Below are 9,797 nucleotides of genomic sequence, written 5' to 3'. Positions count from 1 at the left end.
GCAGATATCCACCTGCAGCCCGTGGAGGACCCCACGCCGGAGCAGGTGGGTTCCCGAAGGAGGCTGTGACCCCGTGGGAACCCCGCGCTGGAGCAGGCTCCTGGCAGGACCTGCGGATCTGTGGAGAGAGGAGCCCACGGAGCAGGTTTTCTGGCAGGACTTGTGACCCCGTGGGGGGCTCACGCTGGAGCAGTCTGTGCCTGAAGGACTGCACACCGTGGAAAGGACCCACGCTGGAGCAGTTCGTGAAGAACTGCAGCCCGTGGGAAGGACCCACGTTGGAGAAGTTCGTGGAGGACTGTCTCCCGTGGGAGGGACCCCACGGTGGAGCAGGGGAAGAGTGTGATGAGTCCTCCCCCTGAGGGGGATGAAGCGGCAGAAAATAACGTGTGATGAACTGACCGTAAACCCCATCCCCGTCCCCCTGTGCCGCTGGGGGGGGGTGGTAGAGAATCCGGGAGTGAAGTTGTGCCCGGGAAGAAGGGAGGGGTGGAGGGAAGGTGTTCTGAGATTTGGTTTTATTTCTCATTACCCTACTCCGGTTGATTTGTAATAAATCAAGTTAATTTTTCCCCAAACTGAGTCTGTTTTACCCGTGACGGTAATTGGTGAGTGATCTCTCCTATCCTTATCTCGACCCACAAGCTCTTTGTTATATTTTCTCTCCCCTGTCCAGTTGAGAAGGAGGGGGAGTGATAGAACAGCTCTGGTGCGCACCTGGCATCCAGCCAGGGTTAACCCATCACAGGTACCTTCTCTACATAACATGTAAGTCAAAGCCTTCTGATGCAGTGGGAACACAAACACTTATTTAAAAGCCCATCCTTGCACACACTTTCTTGGATGCACCTTGCTTCCTGAACACTAATGCCAGATTAGATCTGCTTGGGAGGGCTGAAATTTGTGACAGATGCCTCCTGATGCTATGAACATGAGCCCACATATGCTGCTCCACAGGGACTTCTCCAATATACTCTCATCACTTATGCCAGGTTCCAGATTTAACTACCAATATGGAGATTTTAATGGATCCCATAAATATGATTTCATGGCCATCAAATGTTGCTATTGGTTTCTGTAGCTTTGGGAAGTAGTATAAGAGTGTTATGAAGATGATAAATCTGTAAATGTGCTGAACTATCTAAAAATGCTGGAAAAATAAGTAGATGTGATATATGCCTCCTCTTGCACAAGAATTTGCTGCCCAGAATAGATGCAAGTGCTGCTGGTGGTTCCTCTTATCACTGTGGACTACAGGAATGATATGGAAAATGCCCTAAAAGTGACAGACAGAGCTGGTGTCTTCTGGCTTTTCCAGTTAGTAAGGCTGAGCTGCCCTACTCTAAGTACTCTTCTCTTTTGCTCTCCAGTGTCTGGAACAGAAAGGGATGTTTTATGACAAAAGCCCTCTTTCCACCCCGTTCCCCATCTCCAGGGCATTTGATTGTAATCATCCTCATGAGCTGCACTGCAGAGAAGTGCCACTATCTCCTTTTTAACATATTGCCAAATTAATGATTTTCCAAGATAAGCAACAACACAGAAAGACCCAAACCTTTATCCTCTGTGATCCTTTATCCTGAGCAATTGCTGTCACGCAATACGTTGGGCAGGGAGTGGGTAAATATCAGGAATGACATATGACGGGAATTGTGAGCAATCACCATTTTACTGATGCATAGTTCATCTTTCCTAAAATAAAATTAATTCCTACAGCTTGCTAGACCACCAGGACTGGGAAAACAAGCTCTCCAGCACAAGATGTCTCCCACTGCTCCAGAAAGGCCATTAAAGGACCAAAAACTATTGCATTTGGAAAGCGTACACATACTTCTCCACGTACGTCACAGCTTTGTGCTTTGACAAAAGGCAGCTCCTGGCTGCTGGGTGTGACAAAGGAGCGTCCCCCCCCAGCTTGTGACTTTGCATTGTTCATTTTCATATTTGTTGTATCTTCCTCTTCAATCACTGGTGTTGACTGCCATTAGAGAAAGGGCGTTGAACTGCAGCCCTGATTCAGTCAAATCCCCTCAGGCCCAAGAGACAAGAGACATTTTTTTCAATTAATTAAGACTACACTTCTTTCCAGAATTTATTTGTGTTTCACAAAATACTTTCTATCATTCAGAACTAACAGCTTCATATGTGAAAGTAAAATTCTGCCAGTTCGCCTCCTGCAGACAATTACTGGATGCTGTTTCTTCCTATGTTCATAATCTTTAAATCAATACAGGTGCTATGCAATTGGCCACCTCAATTGCTTGATAACATTTCTATGTTTGCTTAAACAACTCCTTAACCCAGAAGGTGCTCTTGCGATCACAGGTGTGGAGGTACCCGATGTATGAACGCAGGTCAGTATGGATGCATGATGAAGTTTCTGCGGTTGTCAGAATGTCTCCTTCACCCACAGGGATCTTTCATCTCCACTGTGGGGAAATATTTTTCTTTTCTGCCGATATCCATAATATTTAGAACGCCCCAGTAATCCAAAGGGTGCCTGGTCTGAGTATTTATGGACTCAAACCCAGCAAATATTTGCAAATGCTTTGACATTTGCATTTGGTTTAGTTGCTAAATACAAGCAGTAGAGACATTACAGAAAGGTACATCGTGACAGATGTCAGCTACCTCAGGGGAGGACTGAGGACTTAACAATGGACACAACCTGGAAATGAAAGTAGGAAATGGGTTTTAAAGATAATAACTTGTCGTGGTTTAAGCCCAGCCAGCAACTAAGCACCACGCAGCCACTCACTCACTTCCCCCGACCCAATGGGATGGGGGAGAGAATCGGAAGGAAAAAGGTAAAACTTGTGGGTTGAGATAAGAACAGTTTAATAGAAGAGAAAGGAAGAAACTAATAATGATAATAATAAAATGACAATAATAATAAAAGGATTGGAATATACAAAACAAGTGATGCACAATGCAATTGCTCACCACTCGCTGATTGATGCCCAGTCAGTTCCCCAGCAGCGACCCCCCAGGCCAGCTCCCCCCAGTTTATATACTGGGCATGACATCACACGGTATGGAATACCCCTTTGGCCACTTTGGGTCACTGCCCTGGCTGTGTCCCCTCCCAACTCCTTGTGCCCCTCCAGCCTTCTTGCTGGCTGGGCATGAGAAGCTGAAAAATCCTTGACTTGGTCTAAACATTACTTAGCAACAACTGAAAACATCAGTGTGTTATCAACATTCTTCTCATACTGAACCCAAAACACAGCAGTGTACCAGCTACTAGGAAGAAAATTAACTCTATCCCAGCCGAAACCAGGACATAAATTAAGATGAAAGTAATGCATAGGTGGAAGTAGGGTTTGTAGTGGGACGAGATAGTGAATGCATGTAATTAAGGGCAAGAAGTCCTGCTCACGCCCCTTCTGACTGTTTTGTAAGCCTGTGGATGCAAAGATGTTAGATGCTGAAGGTTCTGCTGTTCCTATTTCTAGTGTAAATATGTTATTGTAACTATGACAGACAGGGTCAAAGAGATGGTGTTTTGACACGATGCTCTGACCTGCAGTATCTTTTTCCATAAGCTGTACTAGGAAAACCTGTCATACTGTGGCGAGCCTACATAAAAGCATAAAGGGAAAAATTAGTTACTAGAGAGGAAACGAGTTTAGTGGACCATATCCAGAAAGCCATGTGGTACTGTATTATACATAATTTCAGCCCTTCACACTTAGTAAGGATTTATTACCCAATATATCTCATTTCAACCTATTGGTTTCTGACTCTGAAAGACAGCAATAAATCTGGCATTGCTATTTTCATGTTTTGTGCTATGAACAAGTATCTTTAGCAAATAGTAACCCAGCTTTGGAGATTGGAGTTGGAAGCCATGGAACAATGTTCAGAGAAGCTTGCAGGCATGGGCAGCTGGTTTTGTTTTGAAAGGTTGCCAAAAAAAGCCTTTCAAAACTTGGCTCTTCCCAACCCCACATATCCTTCACAAGCTTTGCCTTCACTGCAGAAGTAAACAAAAAAGTTTTAATGAATTCAATAACTTGAGCGATTATTTTAGTCAGGGTAAAGTAGTATAATCGTCTCTTATGAGTAACCGGTGCTTTTGAAAGCTCAACCAGGGCATTGATGTGAAATTTCCAGTCTGCCTATTATTTACCTGGACTTTGCCTCTTGGTAGTTAAAGAAAAAAAACCATAACTCTCTCGACATACGGAGAAGAGAAAATTCCTAGGAATTCACTTTGGTGCATGAAGGATTTTGCATGTCTCCTAGAGAATACATAGCCCATCACCCTAATTTTTAATTAGAAATTCATACATCCTGACCCCATTTCTGAATGTAGGGCTGCAGACTCTACTGCTGGAGCTGTGTTTCCCCCCAGGACATGTTCATTTATCCCATTTCATGTAACTTGTTTTGATTATATCCACGCATTATCTTTTCTGCCACAGCACACTCAGTTTTCCGTCTGGGCCTAGAACTGGTCCTTCCTGTGATTTATTAATTAGTCCTGGGACATCACGGGCATCTGTTCCAGAGTGGCTCAACCACAGCTGGCTTGAGCCAAGCAATAAAGACATTGTCTTCCTAAACTTAGTGTGTTTTTCATGCAAATCTTATGTTCCCTTCCTCAAGGCTGGCAGGTTACTTTCTACCTATCATCTTCAACCTCTGGAGTTTGCCACTGTGACTACTTGGAGGTGGACCAAAGAGCTGGTGGTGAGACGTGCCACGATATAATCCATTGCTAATGCTGGGAGCAGACGCTAATGCTGGGAGCAGAGGAAGAAAAAGATAAGTTTCAGGAACTCAGTCTGCAGGACGCTAACTTCAGGTACGAGTGGAAGCAGCCAGGGTCTCTGGAGCAGCAGTGGTTGTGAATAAAAGATGTCACCTCCTGCCTCCTCAGCCAGCCCCTGCTGGGGAGGGCAGGGAGCCGGCACAGTCCTGGCTCACCCACGCGTGTGCCGTCTCTACAGCATCAGTGACCTGAAATAATTTTTGTACAGGGGAATGCTCTTCTCCCTCTTGTTCGCCATCAAGCTAAAGTCCATGTTTCTCCACTGGTGACTATTTAGTTTCACCAGGTCCGTGATCATCCCAGGACGGTGAGTACTGGATTACAGAGACACCACAGCTCATGCGGATATGCATGAACGGAGAAGGATGAGGCTCAGCTCTTCCCATGGCTGTGGTGAATTGATGTCAACTCATGCCACAGTCTCTGAGCTGCCCTCAGAGCAGAGATTTAGTTCAGCTACTGTGCTTAAGTTATTCCTGGAACACTTAAAGATTAAACTCCTTGGATGTTTCTTAATGTCAAGAGAATTTCCCAAATTGGCTTGGAACAATAACGGATTTTTACGCTTTTTTCCCCATTCTCCCATTCTGATTTTTTGGAGAATGTTTCTGGGAGGTACCAATAGGCTACATACACCCCTCAGGGACTTCTAACTGAACAGATACCTCTGGACATGCCGGTGAAAACTTAGACAAGTATTTAATATTCATATAACAAATTAACCCTTCCTCAAAAAAGCCCTGCTTTTCCTTGCTCTGTTTAGTAGACTTGATGGCATTCCATCACTGGCATTGCTAGCTGAAGCAAAAAAGGTGACTGACAATAACTTACACTGAAGCATTACTGAGGAGCAGTGAATAAATTCACTGAGGAACGCTGAGGCATGTAAGCAGAGCTATCCCATGAGTTTGCTGACAGAATTCAATCTCATTTCCCAAATGTAAGACATAGAGTAATAGCAGACAATGGTTGCTATGTGCTGGCCATGATTATTTTTCTCAAAAAGATGTTGACTGCATCCCATAGCCTTTTTCCCTGGGCCATACAGCACGCTGGATAAACCAAAGTTAGGGTAAAAGTCAGTGATATGCACTCTTGGCTTCATTTAGTTCATGTCCCTGCAAGATTTTCTGTTAAAAAAGTACTGATTATTTTGGGGCGAAGTGTTACAGTAATCATATGACACAGGTTAGCTCCAAAAACATGCTGCAATGGCCACTACACCAGCACAAGCCTTTTTATTAAATGCAACAAGCACCAAGTGAGGCCTCATGGCAGCATCTTTAGTATATTTTGGGGACATCCAACCGACTTGGAAGGAGTGTTTTCTCCTAGTGAATATCCTGTGCAATTCAATTTTTCAGTTATGAAAAGACATCATGTAAATTTTCCATTGCTGATTTACATCACAAAGGTGAAGCTTTTTTTTGTGTCTTGCTGAGATATAGAATTTCAGCGATTACAATGAATAAGAGGAGAGATTAGACTATCTTGTCAGTCTATTTGGCAAATAAGGTTGTAGCTATTTGTACATGGCAAACAATCAATTGTTGTATAATTAGTTGCATTTTGCACCATTGGCACTAAAGTTCACCAGGTCTGAACTTCTCTGTCCTTCCCTGTTCATTAGAGCTTCATTCACATTCCTCACAGAACAGCTTAGTTTGCTTTTTACTTTTAATTAAAAAGGCAAACTTTTGGCATCTGCATGCTCTGAAAATGCAAACAGTTCTTAATTAAGGTGCAATATAGTGCCAAAAATAAGCATAATTATTTGGGCAGTGCAGCAGTTAACAATGTGCTTCATTCTGTGTATACAAAAAGACAAGAAATTGCAAAAACAGGAGCAGTTTAGTAAAAGAAATAAAATAGCCGTAATAAATCAGTGCTGCACAGTTTTTAAACCCTTTATTTGCCTCATTACAATTATTGCTATGAGAACCATAGCCATTCTCTCACGGTATTGCATTAAAATCTTGATAGTGTGTCTTCATATTCGGTGTTATTAATAATCATGCAACTGTGTATTTATCATTGCTTATTCACTCACATCTAATAGAAAACCTGGATGCTGACTGTATTAGAGTGCTATATTGCATTGCATTACAGCAGTGTCAATAATTTCTGCTGTAGAAGATGGACGCAAACCTGAGATCTGGGAACTGAATTTCCAAAACCCTTGATAGATGGATCCAGGGCTTTACTTGGACTTATCAGTGAAATTTAAACACCTCCTTTATATGTTAAAGATTGATTTGAACTTGATTATCCAAATTCTAGGGATAATTGTTCATCTCCTCAAATAGCAAAATCCTGCGAGAAACTACATTATCTATGAGCCTCTAAATATGCAATTTTTTTTCCAGGTTCTTCCAATTCTCAATTCAAGCAACAGTAAAAATACTGAGATTCTTCAAATGCAGCTATTCTGAGGAATTCCAGCTTCTCTGCATGTCCTCGTTCCTCCATATTATGTCTTTCTAGGAGTATCTGGTGATTAAAGAAGTTTTTGATTTGTTTGCAGCAAATTCAGTACAAGAGAAAAAAATAAAACCCATGAATTGCTGTTTCAGTACTGTTTGGGCACATCCATATATGAGACTATGCCTCTCTCTCCTGACTGCTTATGGATTAAAAAAACACAAACACGTCCTAAATCCAGGCTACTCCAGTCTCAGGACAGAGGCTCAGTCGGTGTACAGGAACTTAAGTCAGTAAACCTAAACAGATTTAAACCAAAAATGGAAAAGATTTTATTTCCAAGTGTTATACTTCCTTTTTTATAAGTTCAAACCTGGACTGCTCTTAGAAAGGCTTCCAAACAGCCTTCAAGGAAAAAAAAAATAATTGTATTTAATGCTGTTCTGGGGCTTACTCCAGGATAGATACTCCTTCTGTGGCCTTAATCTTCAGACTGGCCTCCTGCTGATGTCCAGAGGAGCTCTGGACATGGATTCGGTACAAGGTCAACATGCTCCAAAATCTCCTTAATGCTCTTTGAATGATACTCATGGCCTGGTCCTCCTACTTCCCCATTTTTCTTAAAGCAAAAATAACCCATTTCAAACTCCTTTTTCTTCATTTTGCATTGGAGATAATTACACATGTGATCTAATATCTCCTGAAGATAATGGAAAGGCTTTTACTGAGGGTTGGACCCAGGCTCCCAAATATCCCATGATCTCATGAAAAATATCTTGCCTGTTTCCCTCCATCTTTCATTTGGATATGAAAGAAAAAGAAGTGTGTGAAAAATTCCTGCTGGAATGAGCATACATTTTTTCCCAACCTGTGCAATTTGCATCCTTCCCCATGCACTGACGATGGGATTTCTTTCTTGCCTAAATAACCCTGCCAAAAAAATAAACAAACTTGTGAAGCAGCAATCTGCTACTGAATCCTGTGCTTCAGAAACAGCAGTGGCAGAAATGTGTTTGAAATTTTATGGTTTATTTGGTCATTTTTTAATTAGATGTCTACTCATTTTGCAGTTAATGTGCTTGACCAGCTCATGTTCTGGTGAAAATTTTTTCTAATAGATGTACTGATTTAAGCCTGTAAATCTTGCTCTCAAGCTCTTTATGGTCTGACTGTCAAAAAGGCAGAAGCCTAAAGACCAAATTAATTTTTCTGTCTGTATTTTAACACCCAATATTTTCCATTTGTCATTGCTAGTAAGAATAAGGTTACTTGTACATTCAAGAATGCCACTTGGCCATTTGAATTAATAATTGTCTGATTTACAGATGCAAGTGTAGATGTACAGAAGCGGTATCAACTATCAGATGCTTTGAGTAGGAAGTGAGGTCTGAGAGGCCAGTCCAGCAGAAGTTAATTACTTAATTGATAAAGACATAAAAAATCGTAACCCAGCTGTGATTTAAAAAAATAATTTACTAATTTTTATGGTGCTGAAGGAAGCAAAATGGAGCAAATAGCATATAACTCACACAGTCCTATTTATATCCCACTTTTTGTTTTTTAACTCAGATGCTTCTATAGGACAAGCTCGTTTTTGTCTGCTTATTTTAAAGCAAATATAAAAGAATAGTAAAGTTTCCTGCATGAATATTGCCATAGCCACCTGGCAGCTTTGGAAAGTGGAGAAAAAATGCGCAAGGACAAACTAAGCACCTCTGCCTAGCACAAAAGAAATAACCTTCCGTGAGAACATTTAAAAGATACTTTGCAAATCTACCGTTATGCGTTGTTTAGCTAAGCCTCTTAATACAAGCATTTCAGCATTATGGGAGGCTGGTTTGCAATTTAGCAGAACACAGAAATTGTCATCAACCTAGTAAAAACGCAAGGTAAAATAACAACCTAAACATATATTACTGCTTAGCATAAGACAACCTAAAATATAAAAGCACTCTCTAGCAGCGCTGCCTTCTCTGCTTTTAAGAGAGCCTCTAAAAATGCAATAAAGTATTTTAGATGGGAGACAGATTAAAAATAACTGCACCACATACACTCCAGTTATATAGTATATCTCAACAGGGATACCGCCAGGTTTCTTGGGTATCTTCCGCTGGATGACTGGCGTTTTCATTAGAGGATCCAGAAATGCCCGTGATTTCCTCGCCTTTGAAATTCCTGCAGCCTTAGAGAAAGGGCGGGTTAGGTTCAGCGCTCACAACACCTCTTCTTCACCCTGCCTTCTCTTTCACACATTCATTCTTCCCTTCGCCCCAAGGAGAGGGCATGCGATTCTGAGCAGTCCCATTAATTTCTCCGGGGTTTCAGCCCGCAGCACCAGGCTCTCCAGGACACCTTGGCCGCTCCTTGGGGCTTGCAGGCAGAATGGAAGCTCTGCTGATTAAAGGGGCTGCTTAATGCAGGTTTATAAATCTTCTGTCCTTCAACATGTCCTGGCCTGGCTGGCCTAGGACGATACTCAGGCCAAAGATTATCATCGGCTGCAAATGTACAGTAAGCAGGGAAGAAAAAGGAACTCGGCATTGCCAGCTGGATGGAAGCAGGAGAAGTTGCCGGCGAAAGGAGGTAGAAAATGAATCCT

General features: G+C 42.1%; 1 long non-coding RNA gene across 1 annotated transcript; it reads right to left on the bottom strand.

The window, feature by feature from the left end:
- Positions 1 to 2,821: 2,821 nt before the first annotated feature.
- On the bottom strand, positions 2,822 to 9,562 carry LOC128140256 (uncharacterized). Its single transcript, XR_008234669.1, has 2 exons — positions 9,250 to 9,562; positions 2,822 to 3,579 (listed from the first exon to the last, which is right to left on the bottom strand). It is a non-coding gene; the product is annotated as an uncharacterized LOC128140256 (long non-coding RNA).
- Between the last annotated feature and the right edge of the window lie 235 nt (positions 9,563 to 9,797).

The sequence above is a fragment of the Harpia harpyja genome, chromosome 3 (assembly GCF_026419915.1).
Source record: "Harpia harpyja isolate bHarHar1 chromosome 3, bHarHar1 primary haplotype, whole genome shotgun sequence".
Taxonomy (NCBI): domain Eukaryota; kingdom Metazoa; phylum Chordata; class Aves; order Accipitriformes; family Accipitridae; genus Harpia; species Harpia harpyja.
This window is presented reverse-complemented; position numbering and strand designations above follow the sequence as displayed.